This window comes from Pseudophryne corroboree, chromosome 9, assembly GCF_028390025.1.
Source record: "Pseudophryne corroboree isolate aPseCor3 chromosome 9, aPseCor3.hap2, whole genome shotgun sequence".
Classification (NCBI taxonomy): domain Eukaryota; kingdom Metazoa; phylum Chordata; class Amphibia; order Anura; family Myobatrachidae; genus Pseudophryne; species Pseudophryne corroboree.
The window spans coordinates 146,768,543-146,789,681 of record NC_086452.1 but is presented as its reverse complement, the minus strand read 5'-3'; positions in this window follow the sequence as shown (position 1 = coordinate 146,789,681).

The following is a 21,139-nucleotide window of genomic DNA, read 5'->3' as shown; positions in this document are numbered from 1 at the left end:
CTGTACTGGACTTATACGGCAGTACCCCTGGGCTAATACGGCATTACCCCTGAATTTATACAGCTGCACCACTGTACAGGACTTATACGGCAGTACCCCTGGGCTTATACAGCAGTATCTATGAACTTTTACACCTGCACCACTATACTGGACTTATACGGCAGTACCCTAAGACTTATAGAGCAGTGCCCCTGGGCTTATACGGCGGCACAGGTACACTATTACTGTACTGATATAGGACAACACAGCACCACTGCAATGGACTGGACTTATACAGCAGCACTGGACATATGGCAGCAGTGGACACTACCACTGTGACTGGACTGATGCAGCACAAGACACTACCACTGTACTGATGCAGGACAAAACAGCACCACTGCAATGGACTGGACTTATACAGCAGCACTGGACATATGGCAACAGAGGACACCACCACTGTGACTGGCCTGATGCAGCACAAGAAACTACCACTGTACTGATGCAGGACAACACAGCACCACTGCACTGGACTTATACAGCTACACTGGACATATGGCAGAAGAGGACACCACCACAGTGACTGGACTGATGCACTAAGCAGCACAAGACTGCACTGGAATCACCACCCAAGTTTCCCTCCCGCAGACACTGAGGACGGAAACACGTCCTCTCACTACACTCTCCAATTCCAGAGTGAAAAAGGCGGTGACGCGTGGCTCCTTATATGGATTCCAAAACCCATGAGAATCTGACAGCAGGATGATGATGTTCTGCCTCGTTCTGGTTTCCGAGTCTGGTGGGAAAACCCGAGCCGGGCTCGGGTAGTGAAGTCCGGTAGGGTTCGGTTCTCAGGGAACCGAACCCGCTCATCTCTAATTTATACAAAGCTAATGATCTCATATTTAAATGCAGCTCCTACCTACTGAGTGTCTCTGACACACCCCATAATAAATAAATGTCTAGGATAATCCAGATATTTTTAATAAGCTCCAGAGTGGATTCTCAGAAACAGACCATTAGGTAAGTACTGATCTGTCTTTGGTACAAATAGGTAATTCCACTTGAAAGCCATAGACATTCATTCTGTGTATCCATTTTATATACTGCAATCAAGAGGTTCCAGACACCATCTATATTAATGGATATCTTGCATAATTGCAACGGTAGCCAATCAGTAAGTGCCAAACTCAACTTTCCCCATCAAGCTTTGTCCCATCAAAGTGATCTAGAGTAGACAACAGCCTAAACTGAAAGAAACAGCACAGTCATTCAGTGAAGCTATGAGAGATGGCAGTTGGCTCCCTATATTCTTACCGCTGCTGCTAATTGGTGTAGCAGATAGGCTGGTCCTTCTTTTTCCATTGGAAAAAACAACCCCCTATGAATGCTGCCAAATTGTGAAGTATGCCTAGCTTTCTAGAGCTTGTCCATGAAAGTTAATGCCTTCTTTAGATGGCAATAGCCATTGTAGCCTACAGTATGGGCTACATTATGGGCAACATTTTCCAAAGAAACATTTTCTGCAGAGGGATCTTTAGGATTCCTGCCGGATACATCTGCGATAATGTCCTCCTGCCCATGCACAGAGGGACGGGGTCTCAGCAGTCATAATACAGATGCTGGAATCCTGACACTGCTCCGAATGCGGCGCTGGCATCCAGACAAGGATCAAAATCCCAGTGCCAGAATTCCGACCACTGGGAAAATGAATGACTGTTTGCCAGGCTACTGGAGAGGTAACCCGCAGTGGGGGGGGGTGGGGGGAATTGTTAGGTATAGGCCGCGGGCAGGGATGGTTATGTTCAGGAACCCCTGGGGAGCGTCAGGGTTTGGCGGTCGGGTGGGGGTTGGATTAGGTTTAGACATCACTGGTGAGGGTTAGGGTTAGGTTCAGGCTCAGGAAGGGTGGGTTACATAGAAATATAGAAACATAGAATTTGTCGGCAGATAAAAACCACTTGACCCATCTAGTCTGCCCCCTTTTTTTTTGTTTTACATTATTTGTATCTCTAACCTTATTTGATACTTATTTCTTTGTAAGGATATCCTTAAGTCTATCCCATGCATGTTTAAATTGCTCTACTGTCTTAGCCTCTACCACCTCCGATGGGAGGCTTTTTCCACTTGTCCACTACCCTTTCTGTGAAGTAATTTTTCCGCAAATTTCCCCTGAACCTCCCCCCCTCCAGTCTCAGTGCATGTCCTCGTGTCCTATTGCTTCTCTTCATTTGGAGAATGTTTCCCTCCTGGACTTTGTTAAAACCCTTGATATATTTGAAAGTTTCTGTCATATCCCCCCTTTCCCTTCTCTGCTCCAAACTATACATATTGAGATTTCTTAGTCTTTCTGGGTATGTTTTGTGATGTAGGCCATGCACCATTCCATTTTAGTTGCCCTTCTTTGTACAGTTTCTAATGTATTAATATCCTTTTGAAGATATGGCCTCCAGAATTGAACACAGTATTCTAGATGAGGCCGTACCAATGACCTATACAGTGGCATTATTGCTTCTTTCTGCTGCTGATTCCTCTCCCAATGCAGCCAAGCATCTGACTTGCCTTCCTCATTGCTTTGTTACATTGCTCACCTGCCTTTAAGTCATCTGAAATAGTTACTCCTAGATCCCTTTCCTCCTCAGTAGTTTCCAGTATAGTGCCATTAATACTATATTTAGCCTTTGGATTTTTGAGACCTAAGTGCATGATTTTGCTTTTTTGGCATTACACTGTAAGTGCCACACTCTTGACCATTCCTCTAGTCTACCTAGATAGGGTAGGGTGGGTTAACATACTTACCCGACCCCTGTCGGGATTCTAACCATCAGGATGTCGTGGTCGGTATTCTGACTGCTGGCATCCTGAGGGCCGGCATATCAGCCCCAACCCGCGCAGACAGATGTCTACTCATGCGCAGTAAGTCTGCCAGGTCCAAATCTAAAAGTAATGTGATCAAATTAGCAAAAACTCTACTTTTTAAACTTTGCAGAGATTAGCTGTCATTGGAGCCTGTGTCCCTAGGGCGGTATTCAGTATGCCAGCTGGTGAGATCCCAGCGCTTAGTATACCGGCACTGGAATCCCGACAACCGCCATTCCGACAGCTATACTCCCCCTTGGGGGTCCACGACTCCCCGGAGGGAGAATAAATAGTAGCGCGCCACCGTGCCTGCAGCGTGGTGAGCGCAGCGAGCTCGCAAGGGGCTCATTTGTGCTTGCCCAGCTGTCGGCATGCCGGCAGTTAGGATCCCGGCACTGTTATGCTGGGCACCGGGATCCTTGCCGCCGGCATACCATACTACACCCGTGTCCCTGTATGTGCTTTTTGTCAAATTCCATCAATACATAATATCTTATTCCCGTGAAGCAATAAGAAATTATAGTTATCAGGACCAATTCCTGAATATCTCCCACAGGTAGTGTCAGGGTTAGCTAGCTGAACAGAAATACTGTATATTAATGTACATTTAAATGATTTTCCACATTTTGCAAAAAAAAAAAAAAAACATTATTTTTTTAAACCTAAAGACTAAAAGATGATTTTATAAAATGCTTACAGCACATTATTTTCAGTGGCAAGTAATCTTTCAGGGAAATAATGCAATTTGAAAAACTCTTTTCTATTGAGAATATGTAATATACTTTTTTTCATTTGAAAAACTTTTTGAATACAACAATACAGTCAGTAATATCTCCAAACAATAAGCATAACACAAAGCCACACTCTGCTCATCTGCGCATTTTTTAACTAACTGACCTTCTCTGTCCAGCTGTGACAAACCTGTGGTTGAGACAACAGTTAATAAATTGGGCCTAATAGGTCTATTTACTAAGCCTTGGATGGAGATAAATCCGATGGAGATAAAGTCCCAGCCAAATGGCTCCTAACTGCCATGTCACAGGCTGGGTATGAAAAAAAACAGTTAGGAGCCGGTTGGCTGGGACTTTGTCTCTCTCAGATTTATCTCCATCAAGGCTTAGTTAATAGACCCCTAAATCAATGGTGGTCACTCCGAGTTGATTGCTAGCTGCTTTCGTTCGCAGCGCACCGATCAGGCAAAAAAATGGCACTTCTGCGCATGCGTATGGTGCGCAATGCGCACGCGCTACGTACTTTCACAACAGCTGATGCAGTGTCACACAAGGTCTAACAACGCTTTTCAGTCATGCTGCTGGCCGAAGAGTGATTGACAGGAAGTGGGTGTTTCTGGGAGGTAACTGACCGTTTTCGGGGAGTGTGTGGAAAAACGCAGGTGTGTCAGATACAAACGCAGGCGTGCCTGGGGTGACGCAGGCGTGGCTGGTCGAACACAGGGCGTGTTCATGACGTCAAAACAGGAACTAAATAGTCTGTAATGATCGCAAGCTAAGAGTAGGTCTGGAGCTACTCTGAAGCTGCACAAAATTATTTTGTAGCCGCACTGCGATCCTTTCATTCGCAATTCTGCTAAGCTTAGATATACTCCCAGAGGGCGGTGGCTTAGCGTTTGCACTGCTGCTAAAAACAGCTAGCGAGCGAACAACTCGGAATGAGGGCCAATGTCAGATGTAAGGGGGTCATTCCGATCAGGTGAAAAAACGGCATTTCTGTGCCTGCGTATGCGCCGCAATATGCACGCGCAACGTATGGGTACAAAGCCCTTTGTGGTTGTGCTCAGGTTCTAGCAAAGCTTTCCTTCGCACTGGCGGCCTCAAGAAGATTGACAGGAAGGGGGTGTTACTGGGTGTCAACTGACCGTTTTCAGGGAGTGTTTGCAAAAACGCAGGCGTGTCTGAAAAAACACAGGCGTGGCTGGGCATTCGCTGGGTGGGCGTATGATGTCAAATCCGGACACAAATAGGCAGAAGTAATCGCAAGCGCTGAGTAGGTTCAGAGCTACTCAGAAACTGCACAAACTTTTTGCAGAGCTCAGCTGCACATGCATTCGCACTTCTGCTAAGCTAAAATACACTCCTCAGTGGGCGGTGGCATAGCGTTTGCATGGCTGCTAAAACTAGCTAGCGAGCGATCAACTCGGAATGATCCCCTAAGGCGGTAATTCAGAGTTGATCACAGCAGCAAATTTGTTAGCAGTTGGGCAAAACCATGTGCACTACAGGGGGGGGGGGGGGGGGGGGGAGAAGATATAACACTTTCAGAGAGAGTTAGATTTGGGTGGGTTATTTTGTTTCTGTGCAGGGTAAATACTGTCTGCTTTATTTTTACACTGCAGTGTAGATTTCAGTTTGAACACACCCCACCCAAATCTAACTCTCTCTGCACACATCTGTCCCCCCTGCAGTGCACATGGTTTTACCCAACTGCTAACAAATTTGCTGCTGCGATCGACTCTGAATTACCCCTTAAGGGGGTCTTTCCAAGTTGTACGCTCGCTAGCTGATTTTAGCAGTCGTGCAAACTGATAAAGCTAAATATTTATCTTATATAATACCCTTTATGAGTTCTAAGAACACTGTACGCTATCTACGTATGAAGTACCGTAAGGGTACGCTCGTTGCGTAACAATCGCTTAGCCGTAGTCGAGACGCTCAAGCGTCACGTTCGCTCACGGCCAAGAGATCACAGGCAGGCACGCTATCGGCTGCTGACTAACGTAATGATTCGCTATAGCGTAGCGGACGCTCGGGACCACGAGGAGATCACCCGCGGCGCTGACGCTCACAATGTTAAACCTTTGTATCTAAACCATAAACAGTGTATTGTGCAGTAAAACCTTAGTGTAATGATAGAGTGAAAATGCAACTCAGTATAACCTTATTAACTCCAAAGCTGTATGAGCGTCACCGACGCTCTGTGAATACTTAACACTATAAGAAATACACAGATACCTGGGCTTAGGGTCCAACGCCTAATATATATATATATTATGAATGATATACTTGCAAAAGAATACAAATACAAATCATACACTACAATATAACATAGACTACCTAACCAGATAACTACACAGGAAATACAATACAATTACTATTTAAGGGAAAATAAGAGAGAAAGAGGAGAAGAGAGAGAGAGAGAGAGAAATTGGCCCACAATAACAAGAAGATCAATATAGTTGCGGAGAAAAACTTATGCACAAAGGAAACGATCGCATGCGCCTCTGGACATCCAGCTCCCGATTTTCAGCAATGATAACCGTTGAAGAGTGAGAGCTGGATGTGATCGGCCTGTCTATTTATGCCCCACACACAATGCAATTCAATGGTCCCTACAATCTCATTGTTCATTGGACACAGGAATTCGGCTTCGCATTATAACAAAAGGTCATAGGTTGATTCATACAGGTGGGCTGTGACTGCTTCCAACTGTTCAGGTGGGTGGGAAACTGGGTTTCCCGCCGCATGACTAAATAAGAACAAATAATAGTAAATGGACATAAACTTCTTATGTCCATAACTATTCGCACGAGCGATTAATCCGCTCCAAACCAACACCGGAATATTGCTAATTAAATACTCTTCCGATGGGTACTAAACACCACTGTATTACTCCTGTCTGACCCTTCGTATCAAACAAAGAGGGATTTCTCTGTTCACGAACATTCTATATTAACCAAACTTTCAGAATCTATCAAAGGGACCATGATCTACAAAATACATTATATAGTGAAAATATGTAACGATTGAGTCGCACGCTACGATCACATAAACTCTACCGTAAATACGCATACCGTGCGCCTGCGGGTGCCCGCGACTGTGAGTATGCGCACGTACGGGAGAGCGTACGCATGCGCAGCACGGACCTGTGTGAGGTGCAAATATGGTAGTGTGCATAGAGATATTTTTCTGACTTTGACAGTCCACCCTTTGGCAGTCAACAATAACTGCCACCTTCTAAAACATTTCAAAAAGAGAAAAATATATGTCAGGGGTTAATACATTTACATGGTTGGGTAGGGGAGGAGAGGAGAAGGTAGGAAAAGGGTATGACCTAGTGAGATAGCAGAAGCATGTGTGTATGAATCCGTGCTTGGGGGTCATGTATCATCGTGCCGTACGTGTTTTAAATCAAGCTTCGAGGTATTGCGAAGTATACATTTGAATTCCTTCTTATCCCGTGGTACGGGTCTGTGGATGGGCTGTCAAACTTTACCGAGCTCTTTTCGGCTTTGGTTGTAACAAAATGGGGGAGCACATTTTAGTTGATGATACATGAATGGGGGAGATATGTGATTGCTGATATCTGTGCCTGTATTCCCTATCGACTATGTGTGTCATTACCTGAGGGTTGTAGAAATGAAGAAAAGACATAATTACGGTAAATGCGTGGTATTCTATGTCAGGTAAATGTACATTCGTCGATTGAGGTCTTGTTTGGTGTCTGTTGAACGCAGTCTTCTTTGTGCTTTTGCCCATAAGGTGCGAGCAAAAGCTGTCAATGTCCATAGATTTACAAAAGTGTTGGGCTAGCGTAATTTTAAAATTTCTAGGGAAACTGGGGATCCATGGCATAGTTCATCAAAAATCTGTGTATCAGGTTGTCAAAACTTCTTCTTTAATCCATCTGTTGTCTGTATATCGGCTCATCAAACTCCTCGTCCAAGTGGGTCTTTTTACCTTGGAGAAAACGGAAAAACAGGTGAAAGAAACGGACCGTAGAAATCGCATTTTCATCACATCATTGTTTCTACCGTTGGGTCATAAATCAAGTCCATTGGAATTACAGTTTCCTCACTCCTTAAACTCATTACCCTAGTACGACGATTGCACCTCATTAAAGCCTGACCGCATCTAAATATCAAACCAATCGTTATGATAACACCTAAGATACATAGGAGAAACTTCCCAACATCCATTATGACTCCTTGAGCCCAGTCTCCTAAACCAGAGAACCAATTTCGCGGGTTCAACCATGACACCCAACCAGTCAGCTCATTACCTACAGCAGCAAGAGTGAGATTGTGTCTCCTGCGAAATTCCCACTTCAGTTGGAGAATATCGTCCATCTTTTGGTCTATGACCTCGACCGGGTCCTCGGTGCTATTCGTAATATATGTGCAACATTTCACGCCGTATTGTGTTGCCAGTGTGACACAATATCCGCCTGTCACTGCTGTGAGGTAATTAAGAACCATTCTATGCTGTACCAGTTCTGTTTTATAAGCCTGAAGTTCTCTTCCAGTATACCTAAACGTGTCATCATACATTTCAGTGATATTATCTAACAAATTGGCGAGCGCAGATATGTATTTATAATTCAACACTCCTCTGGCGGTGCGAGTGATGTCTAACGCGATTAGAAACTGAATCCCGGTGGATTCATGGATCATGTCAGAGGCCGGATGCTCTGTTCTTTCTATCAGGTGCCGTTTAACTACGTGCTCGTAATGGGTGTGAGTATAAGGAGTTTGGGCAACACGGTGTATGTCTTTCATTTTGTCATGTGATACAGTCATTACTTCAGGCAGTACTTTTCCAATATAACACAATCCTTCAGAGTTTGGGGCAAGCCACTTATACGCCTTTCTCCCGCATATGAAATATGCATCATCGGGGAGAACATATGGGACGGAGTAAGACATAACCATATTACACACCTTCCATGTGAAATCTCCTAACCCTAATTCTTCCATCTGCTTAGTACACGTATCAGGTTGTACGATATGTGCACAGTATCCTGGTGATACCTCTCCAACTCTCGTAATCCTATTTCCTAAGGTATACCTATACCGGAAAGATTTTCCTCTACTGGCTATGTGGCGTATAAGCTCTGTATCTGTAGGCATTCTATCTGCTCTATGCGAAAAGGTCATGGTTTGATTACTCCATGACACTTCCCAATTTCCCGGCTTTCGGGGATTGGAGATGTTAAAGCATAATAGGGACCTATCCACATGGTATTGGAGGAGCTTCAAACTAGGAGGGCTGGAGATATTAAACCTCCTGTCCACCGGTCTCCCACCACTTAACTCAAGTACCTCCCCTAACGTTAAAGGAAATGGTACTAGCCCTGATTTGCTATGACCTTGAGGTACTTGAGAGCATACCCAACAATCTGTTTTATTTAACACACTACCCACTAAGGAGTGATAGTCACTCAATGGATGCCGGTCCATATGAATATTAAAACTGGATTGGCATTTCTTTATGCACCCATCCTCAATGACATTGTTACAGAGCCGACAGATACAGTTTTCTTCAGCTACCAATCCTTCACAATTCCTTCTATGGTCAATGCTATCGGATCGTTTTCTGATACTCGCCTTTGCTTGTTGATTATGTTGTTCTTGGAAAACTACGCCTCCATCTCTGTCATCAGAACCCATTCCAGAACCTCTCTCGACCTCCATGGTACTCTCGCCGGAACAGACTGCTCTGGTCAACATCATGGTCAACAGGAAAATCCGGATCACAGTCTCTTGGGGCAAGTCCATCTTGTAGGAGAAAACGGAGAAGAATGAGAAGGGGGAAAAAAAAATAATTGAGGGAGAGGGGATGGGAAGTTGGAGAAAAACAATAAAAGGGAACAGGGGATCGACAACTGCTTTTGGTCTTGTGATTTTCAATGCTCAGGTGCCGCCTCAATCCTCCTGGAACAGACAGTCCAGTGATACAACCTCTACCGTCTGTTCCTTATCACGGGACCTCTCTGGATCAGCAACCTTCTTACAGTGGGACGAATGAACCCAAGTCTCTCTCTCAGCAACCTTCAATGCTGTAGTGCTAGTCAATAAGACCTGGTATGGTCCTTCCCATCTGTCAATAAGGCAACCCGTTGATACGACCTCACCTATCCCTCCGCTAGGGGCCTTTGTTACTAATCTCGGGGGTGGAGCTGTGCCTACTGTGGTCTCTGCTATGGTGGCTGCTAGAGAGAGCGCTGAAATTGTTGCCGATTCGTCCTCTTGATCACACTCCTGAGGAAAGTTCAAAACAGGGTACAACTTGCACGGGTTAATACTTGCATTGGTTAATTGGTTAACATTATCTTTAACATTTACACAGTTGCTAAGTGTTTGTTTGTTACACCTTAGTGCGTCATTCTCCGCAACCAATTTTTCTCCCGATATATATGGTGGCGGTGGGGCCGTGGCTATCAGTTTTCTGATTGAGCCAGATCCCGCCGCCTGAGCCAATCCTCTCTGTATGTCACCCTCCTGTTGCCACAACTGCAAATAATCATAATGCTTGATTCGTCTCTTGGCTGATTTAATGAGACATATCCTTCTCCTTAAATTCGTTAACACTTCTGTGCTGAAGCTACCTACTCTTGGGAATTTCTCCCCGTCATGTATTGTCATTCTCTCCCATTCATCACATAAAGCTTCTGTGTGACTTCCGTATTTCTCACACATTACGTATCTTGCCGACCCGACTGGTCGGTTCACTGAATCAACCCGAACCGAGGTTGATCGCCCCCTACCTGAACAAGTGGCCCCCATAGTTCGAAGGTGTTGCTTTATTCAGCCAACCCTTACGCAAACCAAAATGTTCAAAATAGGCTGATGGTGGCGGTTTACCGAGTACCCCACTCACTCGCCCACGCCGACCAATACGACCTGATCACACCGATATGGTGCTGGCGTACTCGACCCAGGGCCCCTGCGACCTGAACCTCTATTGACTGGAACCTGTGAGGGTGATCCGAAGAACACTTACTCTTTCCAGTAACTATTGGTTGTTGGATAGTTCCTGAGTGAGCAGCGAACCTCCCTTAAAATAAAAAAAATTACACAAATCACGTTAGAATGTACAAATAGCGTTTATGACCTTCGTACACAAATAGTACCGGTCAGGTTTACTAATGCACACAATTACGTGCGGTACAATCGTTCAGCACATAAGCAACTAATCTTATGTACGGAGCGACCAGTGGAATCGAAAATTACGGCTGTGAATTCCTTCAGCCAGAGCTTGTATGGCCTATATGGGTGTTGCACCAACCCTTTCTTGGTGTTGTGCCTGTGGACTGTATAGCGGACTTCCTTGTCTGCTGTACCTGAACCTGCTGGTCTGCTATGACCTCCTGGTCTGTTACAGTATGACCTCCTGGTCTGTTACACTCTAATGCTCAAATTGTATGTTTTAACCAGGGATGCCTCCCTAGCCACCATGTACGTCACTTACACGCATGTACCTCACGAGAACTCGACTTTTCTTATGGTTCAACCTCAAAAATTGTAAAAACAAACACTCACTCACCACATATACACTTTTGTTTCTATTTCTATTTCTGCGCAGAAATTTCTCTTTAGACCAGATGTGTTACAAATTAGGAGAAGGATCTGTTAATTTAAATTTCGAATGTTAAAATAGATTTGCGCGATTTATCGCCTTGCGTTATTTACCACGTTGCGCTATTTATCGCGTTGAAAAAAAAAATTAACACTTGTGATTTGAGTTACGTGGGCGTACCCGTACGCTCCGTTGCGTAATATACGCTGCGTGCGTCGGCCCTTGGGTTGCGTACGCAAGTCTCAGTCCTTTGTTAGAGACACGTGTACGCAAAGCAAAGATCCACCGTAACACAATTTATACGTTTATCAATGTAGATGATCCTTTATCATCTACCGCGCACCACACTGACTTCGCCTTGTCTCTCAGGCACAGCTGTGTATTTGTCTATACTTTAACTATATTACCTTTACTCTTAAACTATGAAATAGCGGCAGATCTCTCTTAGCACGTTTATCAACTATAAAACTGGCAAACAGGAGAGTGATATATGAAAATACACAAATGAAAAAAAGAAATGCAGATATATATGTGTGCGTGCGTGTGTACGCAAGACAGAAAAATAAACAGTTTTAAAAGGACACTATCGTTTTGTTCTTACCTCCGGTTCCCGGATTCCTTCAGCACCCTTTACTAAGAGAAGCAGACGCTTATCCAAACAGCACTACGAGGAATATGATCTCCCGCCCTTTGCTGCTGGATAATGTCTGCTGAAATTACCTAGTGCAGATATGTGAAGGACAGGACGAGCCCGCAATTGATAAAGCTAAATATTTATCTTATATAATACCCTTTATGAGTTCTAAGAACACTGTACGCTATCTACGTATGAAGTACCGTAAGGGTACGCTCATTGCGTAACAATCGCTTAGCCGTAGTCGAGACGCTCAAGCGTCACGTTCGCTCACGGCCAAGAGATCACAGGCAGGCATGCTATCGGCTGCTGACTAACGTAATGATTCGCTATAGCGTAGCGGACGCTCGGACCACGAGGAGATCACCAGCGGCGCTGACGCTCACAATGTTAAACCTTTGTATCTAAACCATTAACAGTGTATTGTGCAGTAAAACCTTAGTGTAATGATAGAGTGAAAATGCAACTCAGTATAACCTTATTAACTCCAAAGCTGTATGAGCGTCACCGACGCTCTGTGAATACTTAACACTATAAGAAATACACAGATACCTGGGCTTAGGGTCCAACGCCTAATATATATATATATTATGAATGATATACTTGCAAAAGAATACAAATACAAATCATACACTACAATATAACATAGACTACCTAACCAGATAACTACACAGGAAATACAATACAATTACTATTTAAGGGAAAATAAGAGAGAAAGAGGAGAAGAGAGAGAGAGAGAGAGAGAGAGAGAAATTGGCCCACAATAACAAGAAGATCAATATAGGTGCGGAGAAAAACTTACGCACAAAGGAAACGATCGCATGCGCCTCTGGACATCCAGCTCCCGATTTTCAGCAATGATAACCGTTGAAGAGTGAGAGCTGGATGTGATCGGCCTGTCTATTTATGCCCCACACACAATGCAATTCAATGGTCCCTACAATCTCATTGTTCATTGGACACAGGAATTCGGCTTCGCATTATAACAAAAGGTCATAGGTTGATTCATACAGGTGGGCTGTGACTGCTTCCAACTGTTCAGGTGGGTGGGATACTGGGTTTCCCGCCGCATGACTAAATAAGAACAAATAATAGTAAATGGACATAAACTTCTTATGTCCATAACTATTCGCACGAGCGATTAATCCGCTCCAAACCAACACCGGAATATTGCTAATTAAATACTCTTCCGATGGGTACTAAACACCACTGTATTACTCCTGTCTGACCCTTCGTATCAAACAAAGAGGGATTTCTCTGTTCACGAACATTCTATATTAACCAAACTTTCAGAATCTATCAAAGGGACCATGATCTACAAAATACATTATATAGTGAAAATATGTAATGATTGAGTCGCACGCTACGATCACATAAACTCTACCGTAAATACGCATACCGTGCGCCTGCGGGTGCCCGCGACTGTGAGTATGCGCACGTACGGGAGAGCGTACGCATGCGCAGCACGGACCTGTGTGAGGTGCAAATATGGTAGTGTGCATAGAGATATTTTTCTGACTTTGACAAAACGATAAGCCGCCGCCCTCTGGGAGTGTACTTTAGCTTTGCAGAAGTGCGAACGAAAGGATCGCAGAGCGACTACAAAAGAAAATTGTGCTGTTTCAGAGTAGCTCCAGACCTACTCCTAGCTTGCGATCACTTCAGACCATTCAGTTCCGGATTTGACGTCACAAACACACCCTGCGTTCGCTCAACCACGCCTGCATTTTTCCTGGCACGCCTGCGTTTTTTGAACACTCCCTGAAAACGGTCAGTTGACACCCAGAAATGTCCCTTTCCTGTCAATCACTCTGCAGCTGCCATTGCGACTGAAAAGCTTCAATAGATCTTGTGTAAAAATACTTCGGCCGTTGTGAAAGTACGTCGCTCATGCGCACTGCACCGCATACGCATGCGCAGAAGTGATGTTTTTTGGCATCATCGCTACGCAGCGAATATTTTTAGCTAGCGATCAACTCGGAATGACCCCCTAAGTCTCATAATTGTTCACTTTGAGGCCATACTGTGATAGAGAGTAGGCACATAGCATTGGCTGATGCAAGTCTCAATGGTGTGAACAATGCTTGCATCTAAGCGATATTTGAGCATCTAAAGACACTCAACGTGGGTGTCTCAGTCTTTCTCCATTCAGGCACATGGCTGTACACGAGAGAATGACTTGTAGTGGTGCTTGCATAAAGTCACAGGTCCTTTTGGTTCAGATTTGGATTTTGGATAAGATTAAAATTGATGATTACTATATAAAGGTGAAAATTTGACCTTTTGTCTGTATTTCTATACAAATCCACAGTTTACAAGCGAAGATCATGAAATTTGACATACAAGCATATTAAAACACGACGGAGGCAACTAAAAAAAAATAGAAATACCTAGCACCCCTAGGGGGATAGTGGGGGGGGGGGGGGGGGGGATAGCAGCACAGATTATTTCAGGAGACAGCATAACTCTGTATTGCCTGCAGCAATTTACAAGAAATTTGGTACACATATGACTTACACTCTGGAAACAAACACTGTGGGGGTCAGACACCGCTAGCACTCCTAGGGGTGGGACAGCAGCACAGAGTATGTCAGCATACTGCATAACTGTTGAAGGCCTGCAGCAATTTACACCAAACTTGGTACACATCTGACTTACAATGTGGGAACAAACGCTGTGGGGGATAGACACCCCTAGCACCCCTAGGGGTGGGACTGCAGCACAGAGTATTTCAGAAGACAGCATAACTAGCTAATGCAGGACCAATTTACAACAAGCTTGGTACACATATGCCTTACAATATGGGAACAAACACTGTGGGGGAAAACACCCCTAGGGGTGATGCAGCAGCACTGAGTATTTTAGCAGACAGCATAACTCTGGTGTGCCTGCAGCAATTTATAACAAAATTGGTACACATATGACTTACACTCTGGGAACAAACATTGTGGTGGTCAGACACCCCTAGGGTGGGACAGCAGCTCAGAGTATGTCAGCAGACAGCATAACTGTGAAAGGACTGGAACAATTTACACCACACTTGCTACACATATGACTTACAATCTAGGAAAAAACACTGTTGGGGTTAGGCACCCCTAGCGGTGGGACAGCAGCACAGAGTATTTCAGAGACAGCATAACTCCCGAATGCCTGGACCAATTTCCAACAAACTTGGTACACGTATGAGTTACAAGTTGTGAACAAACACTGTGGGGGTAATACACCCCTAGCACCCCTAGGGGTGAGTCAGCAGCACAGAGTTTTTCAGTAGACAGCATAACTCTGGAATGTCTGAAGCAATTTACCCAAAACTTGCTACATATATGACTTACACTCTGGAAACAAACACTGTGGGAGTAACACACTACTAGCATTCCTAGGGGTGAGCCAGCAGCACAGACTATTTCAGGACATGTATGATATGTCAGTGATGACAGGGCTCCATGTGACACGGCCAGTGACATGATGTGAGGAAGGGAATACAGGTAGCACAAACCCACACACTGAGAGTTATATAATGGAAGTAGCACTGACCCCCAGCAGCACAGAGTATATCAGGAGATACATAATGTGCTGCACTATATAAGAAACTGTTAAAAAACCTATAATTTCACAGGGGTACTGACATGATGTGAGGAGGGGAATGGAGGCAGCAGGAAGCCACAGACTGAGAGTTGTATAGTGGGAAGAGCAGGGTCCCTTGGGGGACCAAAAAGGGGTCCGGCCACTACACAAAGTGCATCAGGGAAGCAAGATATGTCTATATACTAGATCTCCAGCCAACGTAAATTAATGAACAACTATCATTCTAATGTACCATCCTCATCCCGTACCAAAGCACGGGTATTCAGCTATCTACAATGTTATTTATACTGTGTGTTTAATATTTACATTTCTTTTTGTAAATAGACATTCTTAAAATCCCGGGCAGCACTGGGTACTCCATCTAGTCATTGATAAAAATCGGCTAAAATTATGTAATTTTTGCAATACGAAACCAGAAATTTGGATCTAATAACTGAATTCCAACCAGCGGGAAGATCCGTACTGGAACTCGAGGAGTAATTCAGACCTTTGGCATGAAGGGGGATGCCTGGCACAAGGCAAGTCCGCCCTGCATGCCGGGTCCTGCCCACCCCCCTGCAGACATGAAAGCATTGCACGGTGGCAATGCTTTCGCATGTTTTCAGTAGTCCTCTTCATATGTTTACCTGCCATGTTTTTGGTTGCAGCGCCTGCATGAGATGTCACGCAGCCGCCGTGACCTTCACCAGCAAAGTGTCGATGCCCACAAAACACAGTGTAGTTGCCCTGTTTCTGCCCCCTCCAGGTCTTAAACTGCGTTCTACAGAGAACCTTGCACATGCGCATGCCAGCATACGCACATGCGCAGATGTGACGGGGTCTGAATTAGGCCCTTGGTTCGGATCTCGTCTCGAGATCCGGAATCGATTTTGATTCAGTTTGTATCCACAAAATTCAGATTGATTAGGGTTCCTGAAGAACCAAACCACACATCTCTAATAGAAACTGCAAATAAAATCAGCTGCATAGCAATCAATCACAAAGGTAAAAGGAGCAATTAGACTGGCTCTTGTAGCTTTACAGATGTGAGGCTGTGATACTTAAATTTGTTTTAAACTGATCTTATTTAACAAATATTGAGGTAAAGTCTCAAAAGTTTAAGTGTTAGGGCTACTTAATATTGCTGACATGCTGGGGCACTGGCTCCAAATAGAAGCCATCATTTTACTTCCAAGTTCAATTCTCTCTCTGAAAAAAAATTATGCAAATACAGTATCCATGTTTTCTGCATTGATAAGTACAATGTGATCTTCCGAACCCTTCAAGCCATTGCACATAGACTTTGCACATTATGCTGGGTTCTTAGGTCCATCTATCTCAATATAAATATGTCGATGTTACTGTATTTGTGTATTGTAAACCCCCACCACCACTACCACCACCATCCATTTTTACATGACTTGTCTTCTATTATCACTGCTGCTGATTGGCCTGTCCATGTTGCTATGTGCAAGCATTGGGAATCCATCAAATTTTATGTTGTGTATGCTTTTGATGAAATATCCTCCTATGATGACAGTTCCCAACTGTGGTAAACACTACTTCAGAGTGCACAGTGGAAGTCATGCAGCTGAAGTACACCATAGTTACACAGAGAAAATGCATATGCACACTTTAAGCGCTAAGAACACTGGTAATCAAAACAATTGTAATAAACTCTACAATTTAACATGGAGTAAAATTGAGATGCTTAGCACAAATTTGCCCAAAAATGTGGGTCCACCTACCATGTCACGATGATCTCATCAGTTGGGTCTCTTACATCCCTAATACTGGCATGTTATATACATTTATCAAGGTCTCACCTATCATAGTGTGCATTCTAATATGTAGATAGCAATTGCAAATCCCCTTACAGGTTGAGTATCCCATATCCAAATATCCGAAATACGGAATATTCAGAAATACAGACTTTTTTGAGCGAGAGTGAGATAGTGAAACTTTTGTTTTCTGATGGCTCAATGTACACAAACTTTGTTTAATACACACAGTTATTAAAAATATTGTATTAAATGACCTTCAGACTGTGTATATAAGGTGTATATGAAACATAAATGAATTGTGTGAATGTAGACACACTTTGTTTAATGCACAAAGTTATAAAAAATATTGGCTAAAATTACCTTCAGGCTGTGTGTATAAGGTGCATATAAAACAAATGCATTCTGTGCTTACATTTAGGTCCCATTGCCATGATATCTCATTATGGTATGCAATTATTCCAAAATACGGAAAAATCCCATATCCAAAATACCTCTGGTCCCAAGCATTTTGGATAAGGGATACTCAACCTGTACTAATTAAAAATACCTAAGGGCAGGTGAATGGGGTGCTAGTCCAGTAGTCCAGGTAGAAAGAGGAGGGGTGGACCGCACACCATAATTTTAAACATTTATATAATATGTCAGTATTAGTGATGTTAGGGACCCACCTGATGAAGTTACCATGATGTGGTAAATAGGCCCACATTTTAGGCCAAAGTTGTGCGGGGAACCTCAATTTTAATCGATGATAATGTGTAGAGTTTATTATAGAGATGACCTCTTTGGTTTTGGAGCTGAATTCATTTTGTGTTTTGGTTCTAATTTGACAAAGCCACCCGCACTTGTTTTAGTTTGGAATTAGTATATTTTTTTATTCAAAAAATTGCTAAAATCATGTAATTTTGGCCTCTTTTTATTCCTACAGTATTATTAACCTCAATAACATTTATTTCCAGTCATTTCCAGTTATGTATGACAACATCACAGCTCATAATATTGTTTTCACCAATATTGGCAAAGGCTGCAGCAAGCTGACTGGCTACTAAGTGATAGAGCAGCAAGCACACAGCAGTTGACAGTGTCAGACTGGGGCAGGAAGGGACCACCTGGGGAATGCTGTGGCAGGGGCCCATGCTTAGTGGCTTTTCTACCATTAATGAGTGCATGGTCTGGGCCCCTTGATAGATTTATATTATAAATACTGCTTGAGCATGCACGATAATGTACCAGAATAATAACAGCAATGTGCTGTGGAAAATACACCATAATTCTGTCATTATAATGTAACATATTTATAATGTTTAATTCAAGTGCACAGTCTGGAACCTGATCCCTTGAGACCCAAGGCAGTGGGGTCCACCAGGGGTTTCCCTTGTAACTCTGTCTGACCATGAGCACATCTATGAATCTTTACCACATAACAGTGGCAGAAAAGTGATACAAGATGGAATTGTCCTTGGGCCTTTCCACCCACCCTCATGTTGGATATTAAAAAGGACATGCACAGTTTAACAAACCAAGCACTTCATTAATAGGGAAGTGCTTGATTTGTGCTCAAGTATTCTTCTGTGGAATGCTGGATAAGGGAAGAGTCAGCATTAGCAAATTAGATGCAAGTGGACTACTTCTGATCATGAGGATATTGATGATGAAGGTGTTGGTGGTGTAGATTACATGTGCTGGGATCTAGCTGAGAGATGGGAGCTAGCTGATGCTGGCATGCATGGTATTATTTTAGCAGATTTTTCAAAATATGGCAAAAACTTTTCATGTACTCACTGCAAATTATGTAAAGGAGGAGGTTCTTAGATGTTTAACATCTCTACCTCTTCTTGCTTTATAAACACTACAGATAACTTAACAACTGTTACAGAGATGAGAATGTCACACAGATGAGAAATACATTTTCTAATCAGTTGTATATAGTTGTTCTTTCCCCATTCATTAAATGAATTGAATATCACAATATCGTTATCGGGGTGTGCTCCTGGAATATGGTTTAACACAGAGTATTAATAGAAAGAAAAAAGTATTCCTTGATTAGGGTACACACAGAAACTAATACACTTACATTTACTTAAAGTCATCATCCCAAAAGGTAGATGACCATTAATAGATTCAAATATAACTTTTATTGAATATACGTTAGAAGCTTACGAAATATTTGCAAGTGAAAAATAATAAAATTGTGTACAAAATAAATGTGATATTAAAAAGCTAAACCACTGTATTTGTGTGCATCACTTATTCCTGTGGTCTAATATAGTGCTGAATCGACTTTTGCAATACTGTAACAACTTTTATTATTTTAGAGAGGATACACTTGTATCAATTTTCACTATTGTAAGCTTATTTCTTATGCCTATCACTTATCATCACAACTTGACATTACAAGGTGTGCGCAGCACCTATATACAGTTGTTTGCGATTGAGGCATGTCTTATATCCATCTCTTAATAAAATGTTGTACGTCCCAATTGAATATATTGTTTTTATTTATTTAAATTGAGATTTATAGATACACATATAAGATTATAAGTAGACTGCTAAATTCAATGAATTGAGGAATTGTAGTAAAACTTCAATTTAGCACATGACAGTGCTTGATATGTATAGTTAGATGACTCTGTTAACACCATCTATTGGACATCATACATCCCATATTCAATATATTTTTATAGCACACCTAAGGTGCATATGGATGGATGACCATAGTATATACTCTATCTCTCAGCCTAGGCTGTCATATTCTTAGTCCACTTGTATCTGTCCCACACTTCTATTGTTCCATAAAGCCACATCAGGCATAATACCAATAGTAGCTGCAGTGATATATACTTTATTTATACCTCAGGTGTAATTCTAAAGTGTTACACCTCTCAGCGTCCGCCATTAGTAAGTGTAAAGTATGTCAGGATCTGCCCAGACAGCCAGAACGAGCTGTCCGTGATCAGCAGTCTCTCTGAATGGAATTTACCAATATCACTCAGAACACATATGAAGGAGTAATTGGGCATCTTGTAAACTCCTATGTTCTAAATGTGTGCACAGGTGTGGGCAACCAATCAAGCTGTTCATATAAGTATTAGTAATTCTGAATCCCACATTATAGTGTAGCCTGTCCAAAGGCAAGTGGAACCCAAATATTCCTATAGTGGCATGAAGGTGTGTGTGGACACATCGGCGGGGTTGTGTACATCACTTGCCGTCTATGATCTAATAGTGTATATAATTTGTCGGGTAGCGGTGATCTCGCTGACCATGACCGGCGTCTCCCGGAACCCGCAGTCTGAGGGTGTGTTAAATGTGCCCGGGCAATAGTGATCTCGCTGACCGTGGCCAGCGGTCTAACAGGATCTGTTCACAGGTGTCATTTGCTAAATAATGAGCACGCAGCCTGTCCGAATGTACTGAGTCTCCACTATTATGCAGCTGCATATATTTGTCACTGTGCTGCTGACGAGCGGCTGGCACTCTCTGTCTCACCCCAGTTAATTTTGTAGCAGTTTGTCACATACTTATACACACACGTTTAAACATTTATAGGGGATTAAATACCCATATATACAGTGGTTTAGCTATCAAATTGATGGGCACGTTTAACACGTGTATGGTCCTGCCTAACGACCATTTCGCATTACAGCTTAATCATTGGAAACCCGAGCCTTGGGAGGAAGGGAGTTAAATAGCCTGCTTCTATCCCTCATTGTCAGGATTTGAGTAAAAATATTTGTTGTCAATTTTATGTTTTTCTGCAGTAAACTTTCCCTGTCTTTAGAAATATTGTTTCGATTTCAGGTGCCCTTTCTTAAACCTTCAAGCCCAGAACACACACAATTTTTTTTCTTTCTTTTTTTTTATATGTACCCGGCATTGCCCGGGATTTTAAGAATGTCTGTTTACAAAAATAAATCTAAATATTAAACACACAGTATAAATAACATTGTAGATAGCTGAATACCCGTGCTTTTCTATGGGATGAGACTGGCAGATTAGAATGATAGCTGTTC